Below are 20,817 nucleotides of genomic sequence, written 5' to 3'. Positions count from 1 at the left end.
CACCCCCCAATTAATCCACAGGTGAATTATTGTATTACGGCTTATATGTATTATAAGCAGTTTCAAAAAGTCGGTTTTGTTAATTTTGGTAAAACCTCTTAAGAGAGGTTTTGCACTAAGACTTCAGTATTATCCATTGATCGTAGTGTCCTTATTTCAGTTTTGTTCCTTTATTATTATTTAGAAAATATTAAATGTTTTATTTTTGGAAATATTACTGTCATTGATTTGTGGCCTTGAATATGCACGTGGTTTTAAAGACGACTTCATCACTACGACACCTCTCTTTGCAGACATTTCGTTCTCATGTATTTCGTGATATATGTGCAAGTATGTGGGATTTTCGTTGTGAAAAGTATATTTTGAAGCTACTTTTTTTTTTCAATTCAATTCTGTTTTCGACTGAAGGTTTTTTTATCCTTGTAAACTATACGTGATTTAGAAACAGCGTGTAGCACGTTCTGTGGTTGTTTTTACAAAAATAATCATCTCTACTGAAACTTAAGACAGTGAATAATACTCGTAACTTAACCCAACTGTATCTTCCGACCTTCTGAAATTTCGGATTTCCCTGATGAACTTAAACCAGTTGATCAGTCTAGTGGCTAACCGATGTGGTTTCTTTAAGAATGGAACTGGGCTTTTAAATATTATTTGGACTAACTTAATCCATTAATAATAAAATCAAACGTCTGCTGTCTCTGTTATTAAGCTTTCACTAATTTCCACACTAACGTCTTTACCCCTATAGTGTCCTCATAGAGAAGGACGAACAGGTATCGCCTGGGAACCTTCAAACCATAAGTTCCTCTATCTCTTCTGTCATCCACTTCTTTCCCATGATTCTCTCTTTGCCCCATCTCCTCTTCTGTTCTTCGTATCTTAATATTTTTTCTTCATAGGTTTATCCCCCGTCACAAATGCATCTTTCAGAATTCAGAATCTTGCCCAGTATCTTCGCGTCCGTCATTGTCTTTGGTTGTATTTAGTCTGAGCACTGACTTGTCACTAATCTTCTTTGAATTGCCGATTAAATATTCTGCTGATGAAAACCGCAGGAGACTTTCTCGGTTGAAAGCGACAGAGACCAGTGTTTGCTCCTACCAGTAAATTCGACGTCAATGTTCTTCAATAAAACCAATCCCAGTCACGAACTGGCGGTCAGTGGACTTTGTGTGTCTTGAAAGGCGTGTCTTCATGTTTTGGCTCCATAATACAAACACTCAAGTCTGTCCGAACCGCTGCAAGCTTTCAGACCCTTTCAAATTCCATCTCTTCAGGAGGAAAAGAAAACTTGAAAGTCCTGAGACCTCGATGGGTGATCGAAGTGGATGCTCTTACTTGAGTGCTAACCTAACCTAACCTAACCTAACCAAACCCTGCTCCCAGAATGTGGCAACGCGTCTCGTCCGGCGCTCGTAATGGCTTGGGATCGGATATTTGATTTAGGTTTTGTGCTTATCTGAAGCCCTTCAGTCAAAACCTTGAAAATGATCACGTTCGGTTACATATTTTCTATTATATTCTTTCGTAATCACGAATTCATTATTCATCTGATGCACCGCAGTAAACAAATTATTATGTAATACCAATAACCTAAGAAAATATTAATGATAATCACACTTTTTAAACCCATTTTTTAAATAAAAGTAACGCATATTCGATTTTGTGACATCACCGAGTGTGAATTTTTTTTTTGTGATAGTTCATTGTGCAGGAGCAAATGAATGAAGTGTAATAACATAGAAATGAAGGGCGGGGAACAGGAACTTGTAACTCCTCAAGAACATCAGCCACCATAAACATAGATCACTTATTTCGTAATTTTATTTTGAGATTTTATTTTATTCTACGAACGTTTATTTATATATATATATATATATATATATATATATATATTGAAGATATTACAATAAAATATAGATTTTTATACTAAAATTTACCTAAATGTTTGTATTTCGCTTGTAGACCTTTATAAAGTTAAGATGCAACACGCAATTATTATATTTTCGTAATGTTTTGAAATATATTTAATGTTGCATTAAGACTAGGGACAGACTTAATATCACATAAATATTTGCTCGTGATATTTTTCGAATATTATAACAAATTTAATGAGGAGTTAATAGGACTATTTGAAGTCTGTTGTGCAATAACTTCCCACTTGAAGGAACAAAGCAAGAATTATAGATTCTGAGTAGAATCTGACGATAATGGTTCAGTTACGTCATGATGTTCCTTGGCCCCAGTTTTGTGGGTCTGACTTTTAAAACAATGCATGCGATGAGGCAGAGCCCAAAGTGGTTTGTCGTCGAAGTGAAAAGGGGAATCACTGGGAAACCCCCCCCTCCACCACTTGGACGTTCCATTTTACTCCTTCTCACCAGAGTTTCGAATAGCACTCCAGTAGAAATTGCGTCCCGAGGTCCTAGCACCTCGATTTGAAGGGAATTCTAGGTTTCCAGCAACTCTAGGAAGATTTATGGCAATCCCGTTTTAATTCATAGAATACCAAAGCATTTCTCGAATTTGTTTTAAGATTTGTAGAGGTGAAGAATAATTATTCGTCTTTTACCTTAGGGACCACTTATTTTAATTTATCTCCTCTTATTTGATGCTGTGTGGAAAGAGATTAAGAACCAGGTAATTTTAGAAAACCGAATGATAAACGATGGCCCCGAAACATAGGTCACTTGATATTCTAGAGCCCTGATGCTGTGAGATCGTCTCAGAATGCTTTGGGACAAGGCACACGAGGACACAGCTTTAAAGACGGCGGGAGCTTGAAGTTGGCCGTTTCTTTCTCTAACACGTATTCAGGACATCCTCAATCTCACTAGTATTGAACGTAGGTACATTAGTGTTCTAGAAAGAACGATATTTGTTTATTCCTTGTTATTTTAACAAAGCTTTCACCTGCTCGAATTGTATGTTACAGGATGATCAAGTTAATTATAATTAGTTATTGCATGATTTTTATATACACTGTCCTGACTTTTGTCTGTAGACTGAGATAAATTTACGAGTTGTTCAGGATGTCCTGTTTTCTGACCGAGACTCGAACTCCAAGTCTCGTGAATACGAAGCAGAGATGCTAATTCCGGTGATAATTCTGTTAAACATTTCGCTGAGCAAACACAGTGCAAATGTTCATATGATGCAGAAGGAAGGTATTACAGTTACGAAACAATGTGACGAGGTCTACTTAATAAAATGATGTAGTACGCACTACGGGGAATTGGGATTGGCAATGGATTACTCGGAATTGCTGTCAGGACTGGTCCTGTTTGCTGTTTACACGATAAACTGGATCAGACATGTGAATACTGTGCTTACATTGTATGTAGGTTTTCGCTAACAAGAGGATAGGCAGAGGGAGCTTGTCGCAAAAACTAAGGGTGTTTGGATCGGTGGTTCAATTGGGGTTGCATTGAATATTACCCATACGGAATTATCGGCACTCCATAGAGCGCTTAGCTCCTATCTGCTGTCGACTACGTTCCATATTGGACATCGCTTATGTTGCTTTCACGTTGTGGTGTTAAAAGTTTCATAAAACTCCACACGTTTTGCCATATAGCATTTGAATCGAATAAACATGTTGAAGCCCCATTTAAATAGAAGTAATGTCAAATCGTAATTAAGCCTAATATTACAAATATTAAATAAACGTTATTCGAAACCAAATTATTCATTGGTGACCATAAACTTTATTTTAAACAAGTTGCAATCCAGATTTTTGCTAAAGTTATTAGTTGTGTTTAATATTAATATGTAACACACAGACGTGTTCTGTTTGATTTATCGAAGACTCCAGTAATTATGAAGAAGAATAGAGCTTAATATAAAAAGAAAAAAGATTCCAGGAACCTATACTATTAACATTTCCCAAGCATCTTGTATTAAATACAATTGCCATAAATAGAAACTCTTATTTTGAAACTGGGTGTGCTAGTTGATTCAGTCTTGCTTCTCTGCCTTTAGAATATATATAATGTACAAATATTAAAACTATTTTAAAAAATCACATGTAACACTTTATTGGTGTACAGCGAAATATAATTGTGAATCTGTGTGTCGCCATTGCTCAAATCCAGGTACGTAAGAGTAATTGCATTAAGTATTGATTGAATTATAATTTTTACATTGATATTCGGCATAGAACTGAATTAAATCTTCAGAAACTTTGCTCTACAGTGAGATTACTTGTATTTGTCAATGTAATTTTAAAACACGAACGGACAGAGTTCAGTATAAATACCTGGAAGTGACATCAAAATTATTTTCTGATAACGTAAAATTTGATAATGCATTTAACGCGAGAGACTTTATACCTTGCGCGTTTTGGGTTTCCCACGAGCGTTTTATTTTAACGAGAATTAGCTTATAATTGGTTCCTGGTTGTTTCGCGTGCTTAAAATGTGGCATAGTTCTGGGAATTTATTACAGAAACTGTTAATATGTGTTAAGTTATTTTATTTATTTTTGTGGAATGAAAAGGTGCGAAACATGGTCTCTCACTCAGAGGTAGGAACACAGATTGCAGGTGTTTGAGGAGGATATTTGGGCCTAAGAGGGAAGACGATGGGGTCTGGACAAAACTGCATAATGACGAGCTTAAAAATCTGTACTCCTCCCCCAATATTGTCAGGGTGATTAAGTCGAGAAGAATGAGATGGGCTAGGCATGTAGCGCGCATGGATGGGACAAGAGGTGTTCACCGGGTACTGGTTGGTACGCCTGAGGGGAAAAGACCTCTGGGGAGACCTAGACGTAGATGGGAGGATAATCTCAGGCGGGATCTATGGGAGATAGGAGTTGAATTAGACTGGATTTTGTTGGCCCAGGACAGGGTCCGGTGGAGGGCTTTGGTTAATTCGGTGATGACCCTTCGGGTTCCGTAAGCCATCTGGTTGGTTGGGTCCACTATTTGGGAAGCCTGAGGGGAAGAGACCTCTGGGGAGACCTAGACGTAGATGGGAGGATAATCTCAGGCGGGATCTACGGGAGATAGGAGTTGAAGGTGACTGGATTTTGTTGGCCCAGGACAGGGTCTGGTGGATAGCTTTTGTTAATTCGGTGATGAACCTTCGGGTTCCCTAAGCCATCTGGTTGGTTGGGTCCACTATTTGGGAAGCCTGAGGGGAAGAGACCGCTGGGAAGACCTAGACGTAGATGGGAGGATAATCTCAGGCGGGATCTATGGGAGATAGGAGTTGAAGGAGACTGGATTTTGTTGGCCCAGGACAGGGTCCGGTGGAGGGCTTTGGTTAATTTGGTGATGAACCTTTGGGTTCCGTAAGCCATCTGGTTGGTTGGGTCCACTATTTGGGAAGCCTGAGGGGAAGAGACCGCTGGGAAGACCTAGACGTAGATGGGAGGATAATCTCAGGCGGGATCTATGGGAGATAGGAGTTGAAGGAGAGTGGATTTTGTTGGCCCAGGACAGGGTCCGGTGGAGGGCTTTGGTTAATTCGGTGATGAACCTTCGGGTTCCGTAAGGCCATCTAGTTAGTTAGTTGTGGAATGAAAATCTTGATTAGAATATTTTAATGCAATTAAAATGGCTTGACGATCAACAAGTGATTAATTAAATCTGAACTCTCAAGCAAATTTGTGCTCTCGAAGACCAGATGAAGGCACTTTTATGCACAATTCCATGGTAAAATAAGTTAAAAGATTTCTGTTTAAGATAGCAGGTGAAATGAATTTTATTCGTAAATTCATGCACAATTTAAGACGCATAGAAATAATGGCCGTTATATAACTTAATAATTTGACATTACGGTTGCAAATCCGTTAAAGTTTCAAAGTATTTAGAAATATTCATGTTTTATCTTGGAACCATTTTGTGAAATGTAAGAAAGTGGCTGTTATTATATTTAATCCAAACGTAAGTTGTGTAGCTTCTTAAATTTTCCGCCCCGGTGGCGACACAGCTTGCTTTGACAGAACTTTCATAACGACGATAATAATCCAGTAAAATAACGTGGTTACAGCGGAGTTTAAATTCGTCTCTCCTGAAAAGCGTTTGTAGAGAGCGTTCAAAAAGATATATAAAATTTGATGTTTTAGCAGCGACTGAATGCAGTGAAGTCTCCTTGGGCGAATGGCGCCTAGAATTATTAATATAACTTTTAAATAACATTTATAAAATAGTAAGAGCTGAAACTCTTGCCTGTCAACGAAATTATTAACGAAAGTTTATATTAGCGAGTTTGGAAAATTATAATCTGGGGGGGGGGGGGAAACACTGAGAAAAGGGTATTCATGAAAAATATTAGGCGGAAGTTTTGTCGTGAAATAAACTCCGTATAAAACTATGGCTGATTTCACAGGCGGTTGTATTTTGGACGTAGGGTACTGGGTTCGAATCCAAAACTGACAGTAGGTGCCGTGCATTTTGGATCATTCTAAATGTTTCCCCGTAAATTTGAATTTTTTTAAATTTAAAACTACATTCTGGCGAAAAATATTCTCAGAAAATTGTGTCGTCTGTCTCCGATTACAGGCCTAGGAATTTTTAGCTGATGTTATTGCAGAATAATTATCAGCGGACGTTTTCCAAGCATGCTAACTGTTAATAAACAAATTAACCATTCTTTGTAATGTTTTCCTATTTCGTGTTCAATGAGTAAAGGACATTTGCAATTTTTTGGTTAGGTTAGGTTCGTGGTACTCTTTCAGTTGTAATGTTTGTCTTACTGGTGATATTTCTCGAGGACCGAAAAACGAATACCCCCCTCCCCCTTCCCCAGTGGTAGTCGGTTACATATGGTGTGGATTTTCCGTAATGTTTGGAGAGCCGGATCGTGTGTCGTCAGTGATGCACAGTTACAAGTTGTTACGAGTACCCGATCTGGAAAGGGCATGTACTGGATGCGAGGTCAGGTCATCGTCATATATCATGCAGCCTACACTAACAACCCTGTATATGACCTATTTTTTATTACTGTTTATTGTATCGCGGACTGTGTAGAGTACGAAAGTCTGTTACGGGTTTATGTATGCGATGTTTACAGTTCTGTTAATCGGGGTCTATTCTCATAACGCCATTGCTGATAGGCGCAAGATGGATTCGAATGCATTGAATGAGCAGTCTCGGACAAAGACGCTTTCCTTCAGCTGTGGGCCTCGTACATCTTCGTCGTAAAATATTGGCGTGTTATGTGACGCTAAATAGGACTTTCGGAATTGGGCGGTGGGAATTGAAATACGGAAAATAAATCAACGTGATGTCAGCTGCTAAAAATTAACTAGGCAAATGATTTTGCAGAAGAAATTTTTAGGTATCACGATGTATAATTGCACTTTACTTTGGAATGTTACGAACTCTTTATAACGATATTTCTAATAAAGGAAATTATAAAATTAATCTTCCAAGGCTTTTAAAATGTTTTTGTTAAATTTATGTACTCCTACAGCTGTTCTTTCACAGGAGATTCGAATAACTGAAGAGAAATTACGTTGACGGCTGCCGTTGCACGTAACAGTGCGTCGTTAATTCCTCCTGCTCTGAGCTGTGTTCGCGAATTCCAAATTATCATTTTCGCTGTTAACAGAAATGTCAGATCTCTTACTGAACTTCCCTTTGTGATCTGTGATGTGTTGCATTTATCGTGAGAAAATTAGTAGCGATTCTAATATGGCGTATCTTGAGAAAGGAACTCTAACAATTAACATTTTCGAGGTCCCCCTTCCTACTTTCTCCTTCACGTCACACTTGACACTTTCTCATCATAACACTAATCAATTTCTCCTCATAGCACTTACAACTTTCTCGTTACACTTACCACTTTCTCGTAATAGCACTTACAACTTTCTCGTTACACTTACCACTTTCTCGTAATAGCACTAACAACTTTCTCGTTACACTTACCATTTTCTCGTTACACTTACAACTTTCTCGTTACGCTTACCACTTTCTCGTAATAGCACTTACCACTTTCTCCTCGTTACTCTTACCACTTTCTCCCCATCACTCTTGCCACTTTCTTTCGGTCGCTCATTTACTCCGTACTCGCGTGTTCCTCCTCGCCTTTTATTGAACTTCTGTAAATGAACTGCTCTTTGAATGGACGCCGTGTTTCCCAGCGAACATGTGATGGAGGATTCATTTCACGTGATTGGAAAAGTTTTTTTCTTTTCTTTTCTTTTCTACTTTCCGCAACTTTGAAAAGGATTTTCTCAGGAGCGTATGTTGGTGCTTGGCACTTCTCACTCTACCAAGAGGAATGGACGAGTGGTGCATAAACCCTTCTGCTAAGACAAGATGAGGAAGACGTCCATTTGATTTCACTAAGTAGTCCACGAGCAAGGCGAGAGGGAATCGGCCTTCTGGCTGGCGAGGAACTTTAAACTCTTTCTCTGGTTTCTTTTCCCGAATATCATCGATATGAAAGTCGATTTTCGGAGGTGCAGCGTTTAATCGAGAGATTCATTCGAAGCTTTATAACATTCTTTCATGATAAAAACAGCCATTGAGCGAGATGAGAGAATTCAACTCTTTCCTCTGCACGAAGGGGGAGGCACTTGGAACGTTTTCGTAAGAATATGTTGATAAAAAAGTAGGAGGATAATATTAAAAAGTGTCTTAATGAAATAGTCTTTGTAGATGTCGGATACCAGTAGGAAGGCTGTTTATAAAGGTACATTTTAAACTAACTCATAGGTGGAAATTAACTTAACCTCCCCGCAATTTTAGCATAGAATAAAAATACCCCACCAGTACTCATTTTACTAGGAGAAACTGACGGTTTGGACGTGGTGACAGAGTATTCGTGCCCACGTCTGGAAACGAACCCTCCAACTTCTTGGTAAAACGGAACATCGTAATAAGATTTCTGTCTCTTGTTTGTGCGACGATCAGTAATGACGAGGAGAATTCTCTCGGAATCAGATCCATCCACAAAGCGAGTAAAGTATTACAAAGCGCAGTCTCTAGTTAATAATCCGGAATGTCCCTTTTGGGTAATTAAATCATGGCAGACAACTGACTCACTCACTCGTGCGAGTCTACGGCCTGTTTTATTAATGCGTTAGGAGCGGTCGCTGCCAATGGGGGACGGAATAATGTGGAAAGTACATCTCGTGTGTAGAGCACCTGCCGTTGGCATGGAACATTTTGAGATTCCAAACAAGACAGAATAGGTTTCAAAACCACTCACATCATTGTGGAATACCACCATAAGCATCCCAAGAGATCAAGTTACAATGATTTGTTAGTTGAAATCCTGACAGCTCGCGGCGCCGCCATGTTGTTATTTTCCTAATAGTGGAGTTAATAAGAGTTGCTTGATTTTAGAAGGTATAAAACCATGAAGTATTTCAGACCCCCCATTCAGTGGCGTTACTGTTGTTTCCATGTCAGAAGTTTGCACCACATGTTGATAACAGAAAGTTGATAAGGATTTTGGGGTATAATTTCCGTGTTACACAGGTGTTCCGTTCTCGTCCGTGCGAATGCACTGGCGCTTGTGGTTTGCCTCGTGGTGCCATGGTCCTCCTGCTACTCTGAGGCGTACGTTGGAACGATAATTCGGTATTTCGGAGTTTGTGTTCGGTTCAGAAATTTCTCTCTTTGTACCTCATATAAGAGAAGGTAAGGGTTGAACTATGAGGAATAAAAAAATCTCATAGGAGGTTTGTGTGAGTTTCAAATTTACTCTCAGACTCTGTCTGAAGAGCAGTCAGTCGCCGAGGAGAACACTTGAACTAATATAGAAGTGGATGTGAGAGGAGACGGCGGAAATTTGCATGCCCTCTTACGGAGCTTCTTAATTCTTCATCTTCCCCGAATTTTATTAGAGTGATCAAATGAGGAAGGTGATAAGGGCGTGGCACGTAGGGACAGGGGAGTTACAGCATACAGTTTTTTGGAGTTTATCCTGAAGTGATGAGACCGCTTGGTAAGATTATTTAACGTCTGTCGTGGTGCAATGTTACTTGTACAAAAATTGTACTTCCCTCCTTCCCTTCCCTTCCCTTTCCTTCCCTTTCCTTCCCATTTTGTTACCGCGTTACCTACCAGACATTTAAGTTACTTCCGTTTTCCGATAATTCCTTCTTGATCGCTACAGGTTAGGATTAATCACGAACTGTTATCCAAGGACCAATGTGACTTAACGTGCAGTACTAAGGATAACAGTAGAGTCATTTTACTGTACGCTTTGAAATGTTACGCCAGCTTTAAAAAATTTCGTCATTGATGACTTCCGAGTAATTTAATTAATTTGTTCATATATAACACTTCTAGTAGGCTTAAATGCAACAAGTTTGGTTGCAAATACAAAATTCAAAATAAAAAATGTTATTTTTAACCAAAAAATCTGGCAATTCGGTAAATTAAAAATGTGAATGTCCTTCAGAGTTGGACAGAAGAAATTATAAATAAAATGAAAGTTTGTATTCATGTTTTCTTCTGATACAGTAGTTGGTAATTCACTGACGTTTCCCCCAGAGAGTTCAGTACAGAGTGCTAGAAAGGATTACAAAAACAAAAATATGGAAGGAAAATCAATGCCAGTTCTCTGTTGGTTTTAGTGTACAGACGCTTAAAGGTAGAACGTGCGTCGATCTGACCGTTCGACCGTAGTGCTCGAATTTTAATCTGAATTGCTGATATCTCCCTTTGCCATTCCTGCTAGATGCTGTGCATTTCAGTACTGAAATGTATCTACTTAAAATTGACGGCTTATTTTTTGAAAACACAGGCACACGCGTATATTATCAGAGTCAGTGCGAGCTACTTCGAAAGTACTGAAGACTGAAGACACGAGTAATTCTAAATGGATGTCGATACGAACACGGTTCGCGGAATTTCGTACTGAGTTGGAGCGGATGTCGTGTGCGCGTGGCCTTTCCATCTGAAGATTCTGCATATATTCGTTACACTTTTAACTTATCCCGTCAATACCTCAAATAATTCTGATGATACTTTCTCTACCTTTTTGAATGTTTCTTTAATATCTAAGACTTGAGGTTTTCACAGCGGTGAGTATGAAGATTTCTGTCTTCTGGGTTGTTGCGCTGTGTAGTCTGGTCGATGTTAACCAACGTTTTAGAGGTCATACGGAAATCTTCTTTCTTTAATATCCTTTGCTGATTTTAAGCGGGCGACAGAGTCTCCATTCGCCTGTGTTGATAAAGTCATAGTTTTGTTATAAAACCCTCTTCTGATGTATTAAGTCCCCTTCTAAAGTACTTAGTCTGTCTAATATAAGTTTATCTTGTGGAACGGTAACACGGCTTTAAAGACTAATTAGAGACCTAGTTAAATTTTAAATTACTTTTCTAAAATGTCTGAAAGTGTTATTGATGTTCTACTAACCATTTAATTTAAATTGAAATTTTACGTATCCCAGCATGGATTTATTAAATCTAAGTATGCTGTAACTAACTTGATTACCTACTTAAACATTGTTTTCTCAGTGTAACACATTGACTCCGTCTGCTTTGATCCTCGTGAAACCTTTGATAAAGTCCCCCGCGCTCACTTATTACACAACTTAAGAAATCTGAACTCCCATCACGATGTTTCGCCTCCTTACAGCAAATTTTCCATCCTGGCAACTGTTTTTCTTTGTTATTCTTTGTTTTATCAATAATTTATGTGCCATTAGTAACCACCGTATCGTTATATTTTTAGCTGATTGTCTTAAAATATGTCATGTCGTGAAATTTGTAGAATATTACAGAATCTGATAAACTTTTGGCACGAAAGTGGATTTTATTCAGGCACTTTTTACATTACCATTTCATGTAACCGCAAATGTACTATAACCATTGCGTACAATTAAAATATATCAGTTCAAGGTCATTATCCACGTTAATTAAAATAAGAAAGGCAGTGCTAACTAACTAACTAACTAACTAGATGGCTTAGGGAACCCGAAGGTTCATCACCGAATTAACCAAAGCCCTCCACCGGACCCTGTCCTGGGCCAACAAAATCCAGTCTCCTTCAACTCCTATCTCCCGTAGATCCCGCCTGAAATTATCCTCCCATCTACGTCTAGGTCTCCCCAGAGGTCTTTTCCCCTCAGGCTTCCCAAATAGTGGACCCAACCAACCAGATGGCTTACGGAACCCGAAGGTTCATCACCGAACTAACCAAAGCCCTGTCCTGGGCCAACAAAATCCAGTCTCCTTCAACTCCTATCTCCCATAGATCCCGCCTGACATTATCCTCCCATCTACGTCTAGGTCTCCCCAGAGGTCTCTTCCCCTCAGGCTTCCCAAATAGTGGACCCAACCAACTAGATGGCTTATAGAACCCGAAGGTTCATTACCGAACTAACCAAAGCCCTGTCCTGGGCCAACAAAATCCAGTCTCCTTCAACTCCTATCTCCCATAGATCCCGCCTGAGATTATCCTCCCATCTACGTTGAAAGGCAGAGCCAATCCGAATTTTGTCGTTCGCTTTTCAACAGTCGAATAGAGTATGATACTCTTCAGGAGTATATTTCATAAAGTTACTTGTTACTGAAACGTCAGATTGAAGAATACCTTTCGATTTTAACCCTTTTTAGCGCCATCTCGGAAATAAATAGTAAACAATCCTTTAATTCTTACCCTGCTCCTGAAACAACTACCGACATATTGTATTCCGTCACTGTGCACTATTAAATGTAGTGGTGTTTGAAAAGGGGGGGGGAGACATAATCAAGTACGATTGCCTACTTGAATTTCGCCTCCAGACCGGAGGAGTGCGGTGGACAATGTACTCCGTCATTGTGAGCGTGATCAGTGGGAGGGGAATTGGTCTCTGTGTACTGAATGCAGCAGAACTTGGAATTCTTGTGGGCTTTGCAGTGGTCGAGTATCATCGTAATTCTGCGTTACAGGAGGCAAGTGAACAAAAGTGTATTGCGTTATGTTAAAGGTAAATGGTAGAATGATTTGCATAGAAAATCACCAGAACAGGTCGTGAGGATATGTACTGGATTAATCTGGCTAAGGTCAGGTACCACTGGCAGGTTTTATTCTAAAAACGGAATCTAAATTTGACGTTTACTGGATAGGTGTAGTTAAGTTAAGTTCTGTTACCAAAATTATGATTTTTTTAAGAAGTAATGAGAATTTGAAATGCAGCGAAATTATAGACATGTTTGTTTCTGCCAACATATTTCGTCCTGTTCCCTCACAGGAAACAAGAAACGGATTTGGAACAGAAATTGGTTTTCGGGGACTCGTCCACTCGATATATATGATTTATTATATGTTATACGTAATTTTAGCGATGATTTACACAATAAAAAAACATTGATATACGTTCGTATAAAAATGGTCCCGCAAATCCATAGTTTTTAAGTCAGGGAATATTTTACCTTCTGGTAAGCAGTTATAATGGCACTGCCTTCATATCTCTGTGTGATGGGTTGATGGGTGTCTAGCGAGGCCTGTCTCATGCGAGGAAGAAGACCCGTGAAGGTAAACAAAGTTGAATTTGAGCAGCGCTGTAGGCAGGGGCTACTTTGAATAGTCGCCAAGCAAATTTAACAAATTATGGGACAGAAGAATGGTTCTAAGGTAAACATTGAGGAAGGATTTGAAATTTTATAATTGTTTTTTATGTATAACTCACAACTAAAAATTTGTACGATTTGAGGTTTTTACTGCGGTTAGATGGAAGATGGCTGTCTTGTAGTCTTATAGACGTTTACCAGACTACACGGCGGAAAAACCCAAAAGACAGCCATCTTAATATATATAATGTTTAATGTCGAATCATCCTGTTTAAATGTAGTAGTACAAGTCTCGGAATATAAATAAACTAAGCTAGACTGCAAGCATCTGCGCGAGATAAGACCAAAACTCCGCTCCTAAGATTTATGACAAAACATATAATACCTTGTACTTGTGGTCAGGCGTATATTCTGGCCGGAGTCCGTGGAAAAAAGAAACACATGTTGGAGGATGGAGTGAAATGAATGGCAAAGTTTAAAACAAATCATGTTTTAAAATCGCAACGCGGAAACTTCAAGAACTTAACGAATAGCCGGTGATAAGGAAGTAAACACGTGAGGTTAAATATGAAATCCAGGTCTATGAAGATACGCTGTTTAACAATCTGTCTCTCTCTTCAAAGGATAAAACAATTCCAATGAATGTTAAATCATTGTTGTTGTTGTTTAGTGTTCTGTCTGACGACAGGTCCATATGAACAGGATCCTTCCATCCTTTTCTCTTCTCAGACTGGGACCTGTTCATATACGTTCTTGGCAGATGATCCAGAAGTGGTTTGCCATTGCCTTCTTCTGTGTGTGAATGGAGTAATTGTTGGGATGCCACGGAGGAAAACTCCGTGTTGCCTAGACCACGGCCTTGCCCAACACAAGTTATAAATTCGAACCCGAGACCCCAGGATTACAAGGCCAGCGTTCTAACCGCTAGACCACCGTGGCCACAAAGTAAATCTGGAAATCGAACTGAAGCAGTTTTACGAAAACCAAAATGAGTTTTCAATATTTCTCGCTGTTAGGCTTAACAGAATTTCAGATGACAGATGTAAGCAAGGTGGACTGACTGTCAGACATTTGGGTTGATCGCTTGTGTTTCCTGTGTGTGACGCGAGGTTCAATTTGTAAAACCGGTACATCTCGTATCCCCCCCTCCCCCTCAAGACTAATTTCGAATTTTACAAAAAAAAAAAACATTGCCTAGCGTTAAGACTGTCACGAATTTGTTATAATTTTAGGAGGCTTCGGTTTTTGTGTTTCTTCTGTTTTGAATTAACTGCGCTAAGACTGACGAAGTTGAGGGATCGCCTTGTTCGTTCGTGTAGTCGACATTCAGTTGTCAGCGTAGTATCGTGAATATTGTTCCTGACAGTTTGCGACGGACCGATTCACCGTCAGTGGAATTAATGCAGAATATCTAAGGATTCGTAGTTTCGAAATTAATTCTGAATAGAAACTGGACAGAGGGCCTAATCCGAGGCTGCTAAAGTTAAATTACGACTGATAGCCGTACGTGCTGGATGTCATGACGACGACGACTTCCTATCCTTCGTTTTTAGCTTCATTACCAATTCGTTTGTGTAAGACTCGACACTGAGATCGTCAGTGCCGAATCGGTGTAAATGCATTGAGATCCGCCTTTCTAAGGCTTCCCTATTTTAACTGGAAGCTGTAGAGTTTATGAAGATCCGCTCCCTATCCATTCCCGAAGGTTTAATCTTGTTGAACACAGCGTTCAGAAGTTAACAACTGAAGGGCACGCGCTCGAAAGTACGAATGCTGTAATTCGCGTGAATATTTTGCGAACGTCAAAGCGAATTATAGAATCCGTTAGTGCAACTTTGTCAGTTTGTGTCTGCCGACTGACGAAAATTGCGAAACGAAGTTATATAGTCCCTGTTTTTCTTCAGGAACGTTTAATGTACGCTGTGTATACAGGAATGCCTCGTTTTATTGCGCTTTTCAGATATTGCGTTTTTTTACGAATTTAAGGTTTGTGGCAACCCTGAGTCGAGCAAGTCTATCGGCGCCATTTTTCCAAAAGCATGTGCTCACTTCGTGTCTCTGTGTCACATTTTGGTAATTCTCGCATTTTTTTCTCTCGACATAATGCTAATGTACACTTAATAGACTACAGTATAGTATAAAAATAACTTTTATATGCACTGGGAAACCAAAAAAATCGTGTGACTCACTTTATTGCGGTGGTCTGGAACCGAACTCGCAATATCTCCGAGGTATGCCTGTATTTTTCATTACTTGAAATATGCACTTTAACTAATTATTATTGGTCTCTACCTTACGTATGTCTGAGGGTAATTCTTTTACAAATTAATTAAAGATTTTGATGTAACTTAAAGTCACTGGCCATGTTAACATTAAGTTACGGGCATAATTATCAGCGTGGAGACTCTCCTGCTCATTAACACCCGCTAGGACAGCTGGGTTGTTGCCAGGAACCAGGCTCTGTAGTCTAACCTACAGGCCTCGCTTTGATGTGTTGGCACATGTGAACCGTTTCATTTCGAGGCAATCATTTGGAACGATAGTAGCTGTCTGAAAGCGATGACATTTGACCTGTCGGGCTGTGGTCAATTTCCTTGTGATAATACCAAGTTAATTATTACATGTGTTCGTGACAAAGGAGAGGCTACGCTTAGCTCGCACGTCATGCTTGTTGTCTGTGTCAACTCCAGCTTCAGTGCTTAAGGGAAATTTTATCAGCGTTAGATTTATCTGTGAATCAATACCGCAATTATGATCAATAGCCTTAATGAAATTATATAGAAATTTCTGTGAACAGCGACAACGTTTTGTTTAAAATTACGTTTTTATACAAAATATTACGAGTTAAGTCAAAGGGAATGAGAAACTGGCAGTCGTAATGTTTTCGCGGTTTCTTCAAGTTTCTTTATGCCCTCTAAGCTGATGATGGCGTAGAACCTAGATTTAGTCCGTAACTCCTTCCTTCCACTTTCTTTAAAATTCACGGTTTAATAATAATTCTATCATTCTACGCTGCGAACGACTGAAAACGTCGTTAAGTTTGCGAAGTATTAAAAAGAGACTTAAAATACTTCTTAAAGAGATGTTAATTCGTAGACCAGATTATTTTGATCTGAGATTTAAATTATTTGTTACGTAACAATCTCCATTATCCATTGCTTTAGGGTTATCAGAAACACGTACGAAGCCCCTAAGTGTGAATTAGACACTCAAGGCTTCTTGTTCCTTAGGATTTGATTCTTTCGGTGTTTATGGGCTGATTTCGACGTGACCCACGCCTGTATTTGAGATTGACCCCACGAGCCTACTTTACCCTTGTCTACACGAGTAACATTCTCTTTATTCCCCAGAAATTAAGTTCAGGAACAAATAAACTTTATTTCGCTCTCAAGAGCACAAGAAATGAGAAGAATCTTCCCTCAAATGCTGAATAAATGTAGGAATTAATGGAAACCTTCTTTCCAAACAATAATATTTGCAGCATCTGTAACAGCACAAGATGGCAAGGTATAATAGATGCGATTATAAATTAACACACGCGAACGCAACTGTACTGACGAAATTTGTTCACTCTGAGCTAACAGATGGGCGGAGATCTCTTCACTGAAAACTGAATGATTAACGCTGAGATGAACACTAAATTCGCATGTAACTTTGTGTTCTTTTTTCGCTACTCGAATTGACGGGAAGTGAAAACTTCATACTGAATGAATAAAAGTCTAATTTTAAGGCCGTTTGATGTTATTAAACGTAGTAATAGGAACGTAAACAGGCTTTTCATGGCTTTTTGAATATTGTTATGGAACAGCGTTAGGTAAAACTGACTTTCAAAGCTTAGAATACCAACACGCGATGATATTATTCCTCGTAAGATTAATATATTTTCATGATTATTTTATATAAAGAACTGATGTTTTGTTTTTTATGTGACGGAAATATTTGGTGTTCGTGTAGAACACGAAATGGTAAAAGATTTGAACTAAATAATAATAAGCATTTTCAGGACGATTTCTAACAGGAGCTTCACAGGTTTGGGAACTCGACAAAACATCGTTCTGCCACATGGGTTTTAAAAGTAGGGCACCATCCTCTTTTATGTGCCCCCCCCCCCCCCCCCCGAAGTAAATTACACAAGGAATCATTACTGGTACAAATAACATCGCGATGGGACAGATGTTTGTTGACATTCCATCTCCATCACCTGATTTAGGACTGCCTGCCCATGGATCGTCTTCCTTTCGAGCTCAAAGAGTGACCCTGGGGGCATTCAACCTCAGTGTGTTCTATTACACCAGAGCACACAGAGTAACCAACCACGTAGCACACACTGAAAGAAGGGCTTATTATACTCCTGAATGCCGGATTTCGCTACAGGCTCAGAGTATTTAATATAAATGTCAATTTTATCATTCAAATTACAATGGCCTTTGGCTGTATCTGATTTATTTTTACATTTCTGTCCTCTGATGGTCAGTCCGTTCGTTTCATATACGTACATATTTGGAAATGTAATTAATGATTTTTTTGGTTTTTCTTTCCTCGTGAATGCAGTGCCGATTTGTTACCGTAGATTCCAAATATTTTGATTTTCCAATTTTTTTTTTTTAAAAAAATGAAATTATTAGCTCCGATACCTTTATGTAAAGATTTTGTCCTGTAATCTGATGGCGAGAGGTGGACATACAATCAGTGTTCTTGGAGATTTGTTTCAGACCAGCGTCTTAACTATCCTCTGATGAAAATTATATGTTTCATTTGTATGATGTTTTCATCTCGGTTCAGTGAATGAACACCGGTGTCTGGTGTGTTCCGTTCAGGTATAATCTGTTTTCCGAGTACCAATAGCGATAAAGTATTTTCTCGAAGGACAAGGAAGACTTCTATAAATTTTCAATGGTCTTCAAGGGGAGGTCGTAGGCCACGTGTCCTTGATTGCATTTTCGTCATATTAAGGTACGTTTTTGTAATCGACTTCAAACTTAGTCATGAAATTTGTTACGCACATAGTTAGGAGCTTTCTGTATGTACGTTCATCTTTCATGTCGAATGACGATAAATATTGCACTAATCTAAGAGGCCTACATGCGTCAACACATATAATAAGCCACTGGTATTCAACCTGGGGTACGCGTACCCCAGGGGGTACGTGAAATTTAAAATATATATATATATATTATTTTATGATAAACACTGAATAATCAGTAATGTAATTTATTTAATTTATTTTAGATATAGGTTATATACTATGTATAACTTGAATTATACACCAATAACTTTTTTGGGGGTACAAATTTGAAGAGAAATTATATCTGGGGGTACGCGAACAAAAAAAGTTTGAATACCACTGTAATAAGTAATTCACAAGTAAATGTCCTTCCTTCTGTGTCTTGGTTTTATAAAACTGGTAGACTATTTCCAATCACAGTCAATTCTGGGGCTTTATAATTCTTACGAACACGAGAGTTTGTGGACTATTGTGGAGATATCATTAAATAGTTTAAAGCCTGTAAGAAGCTGATGATTGATGGATGACAGCTCTAAGTGACTGTGGGTGGGGGGGGGGGCTCAGATACTAAGCGGTTGTGCTGGCTTATCTCTGTTTTCTATTCTGAACTCTAAATAGACCAGTCACTGCCCGTACATTCTCAGTCGACGAGAAGACGACGACTTCTCAGGTTCAGAAATGGTGACGAAGCTGGGAGTTTGACCACCCCTAAAGAAAAATTCCCGAAGGTCAGGAATACTTCATGAAAGACGGTAAGGAAATCTACGAAAAGGAACTTAAAATGGGCTTACCTGTGATAACGCTGAATTATTTCGGGGTTGTGTGTTTTAGTTTACAAACATTTTTAGAGGTCCTCTCTGCTTACATCGTTATGCCCTGATGATGGAGGCAGCGATGACCTCTGAAACGTCGGTAAACTTCTACCAGACTACACGGCGCTACAACACAGAAGACATCCATCTTCAGACTTACCGCCGTGGAAACCTCAAATTAAACTGGAGAATTTTTGGATGTTTGCAGTATAAGTTGATTTTGAAGTCGTCTTGAAGTGTGGTCAGACATTTCTATGTAATGCCTAATATTCTTCAGGTCTTACTGTATCAAAACTCTGCCTAAGATACTTATTTGTAAGACGTTTATGGCAGTTTCTTGAATAGATGGACTGTTGTGTAGAATGTTGGATTTCACTTGTTGCAACTAACATGTGTTAATATTGTCACGTGTTTTATAGGTCTGTAAAATTATTTCGTATAAAACTTCACCGTCATTTAAAATATTTCTTATATAGTGTAATCTCGGCAAACATAATTTCACAGCAGTAACGAGTTTGACTTGTGTTCTTAAAGTATCTGGCCAACATCCTGGCTTGATTGCCGGCTTATCTCCATCAGGATCTCCGTGGTTTTCTTCAGTTACTTTTGTGACGATACCAGAAAAGCTGCGAGCTTCTTTTCGCAATCTGGCCTCCAGCGTGCGGAAGTTTACTCTCACTGAGCTGTGAAGCCACGCACTGCAAACTTACCTAAATCTCTGATTTCTGCCCGTCAAGGAAACGGATTGATCAGAATCCAAAAGCCAATATTCAATTAAAGTAACCGAACTTTCTATTGATACGTACAGTAGCAAAATCCCATTAGGATAGACTTAAACCATTTTATTTCATCTAAAAATCTATCTGGACCCCTAGCCATTAATCGTGAAATAGGAGTAATTTCATTACGATTTGTTCCTCGTTGGTTTATATCTGTGATTTCTGTTTCGTCTGTGGTATATGAGTCTGTTTGCACGACTAAGAATCAGTAATTTGAGAAGTGATTGGCAGCCCTGTTTTATATTCGTGCGGAACCAGGCTTAAAACTGAAGCCGGTGCCTATATTTGTCTAAATACTTTCTTCTGTGTCAGTCTGTCCAGGTTAATTCTGGGATAGTCAGTTTTTTTCAACATGCGTCTCCATCATCTTCCTGTTAAGTTTATTGAACAAATTCCCAGCCTCAAGATTCATCGCCGTGTTCAAAAAAGCCGACCGCCAAGGGGTCACTTGTCCACATGATTCCAATCGCCAGTGTTACATCCCATTTTTTTTTACAATCCATTTTAATATTATCCTTACTCCTACGCACTGAATTCCGAAGTGATCTGTTACGTGTAATATCTTGAGACATGCATTTACGTTGAAGTGTTGTTACCCCACGCCCAATCCCCAAGTATGACGACAATATTTCGGCTGTCCGAATTTGTTTAGTCCGTGTTCCTAAAAGTCTCCTTCAGCAACGTTTACAGAGTAAACGGTGAGAGCTTTGACCAATTGGTATTTATCATAGGGACGCCTTGTGTTTTCTTTGAG

General features: G+C 39.0%; 1 protein-coding gene across 2 annotated transcripts in view; it reads left to right on the top strand.

Annotated features, from left to right (window-relative positions):
• Window positions 1–20,817, top strand: part of LOC110834093 (uncharacterized) — a 273,000-nt gene that overhangs the window by 174,453 nt on the left and 77,730 nt on the right. The window contains exon 1 of one of the 2 annotated variants that reach the window (XM_087354184.1): window positions 12,697–12,849. The exons of the other annotated variant lie outside the window; for it this stretch is intronic. The gene's annotated coding sequence lies outside the window, so the exon portion shown is untranslated. Of the gene's footprint in view, window positions 1–12,696; window positions 12,850–20,817 lie in introns of those variants that run through there. 2 annotated transcript variants of the gene reach the window in all.

The sequence above is a fragment of the Zootermopsis nevadensis genome, unplaced genomic scaffold, assembly GCF_977971745.1.
Source record: "Zootermopsis nevadensis isolate Lab colony 2312 unplaced genomic scaffold, Znev_1.0 Znev_ptg000023l, whole genome shotgun sequence".
Lineage (NCBI taxonomy): Eukaryota > Metazoa > Arthropoda > Insecta > Blattodea > Termopsidae > Zootermopsis > Zootermopsis nevadensis.
Note: the sequence above shows the minus strand (reverse complement) of the source record. Positions and strands in the feature narration are given on the sequence as shown.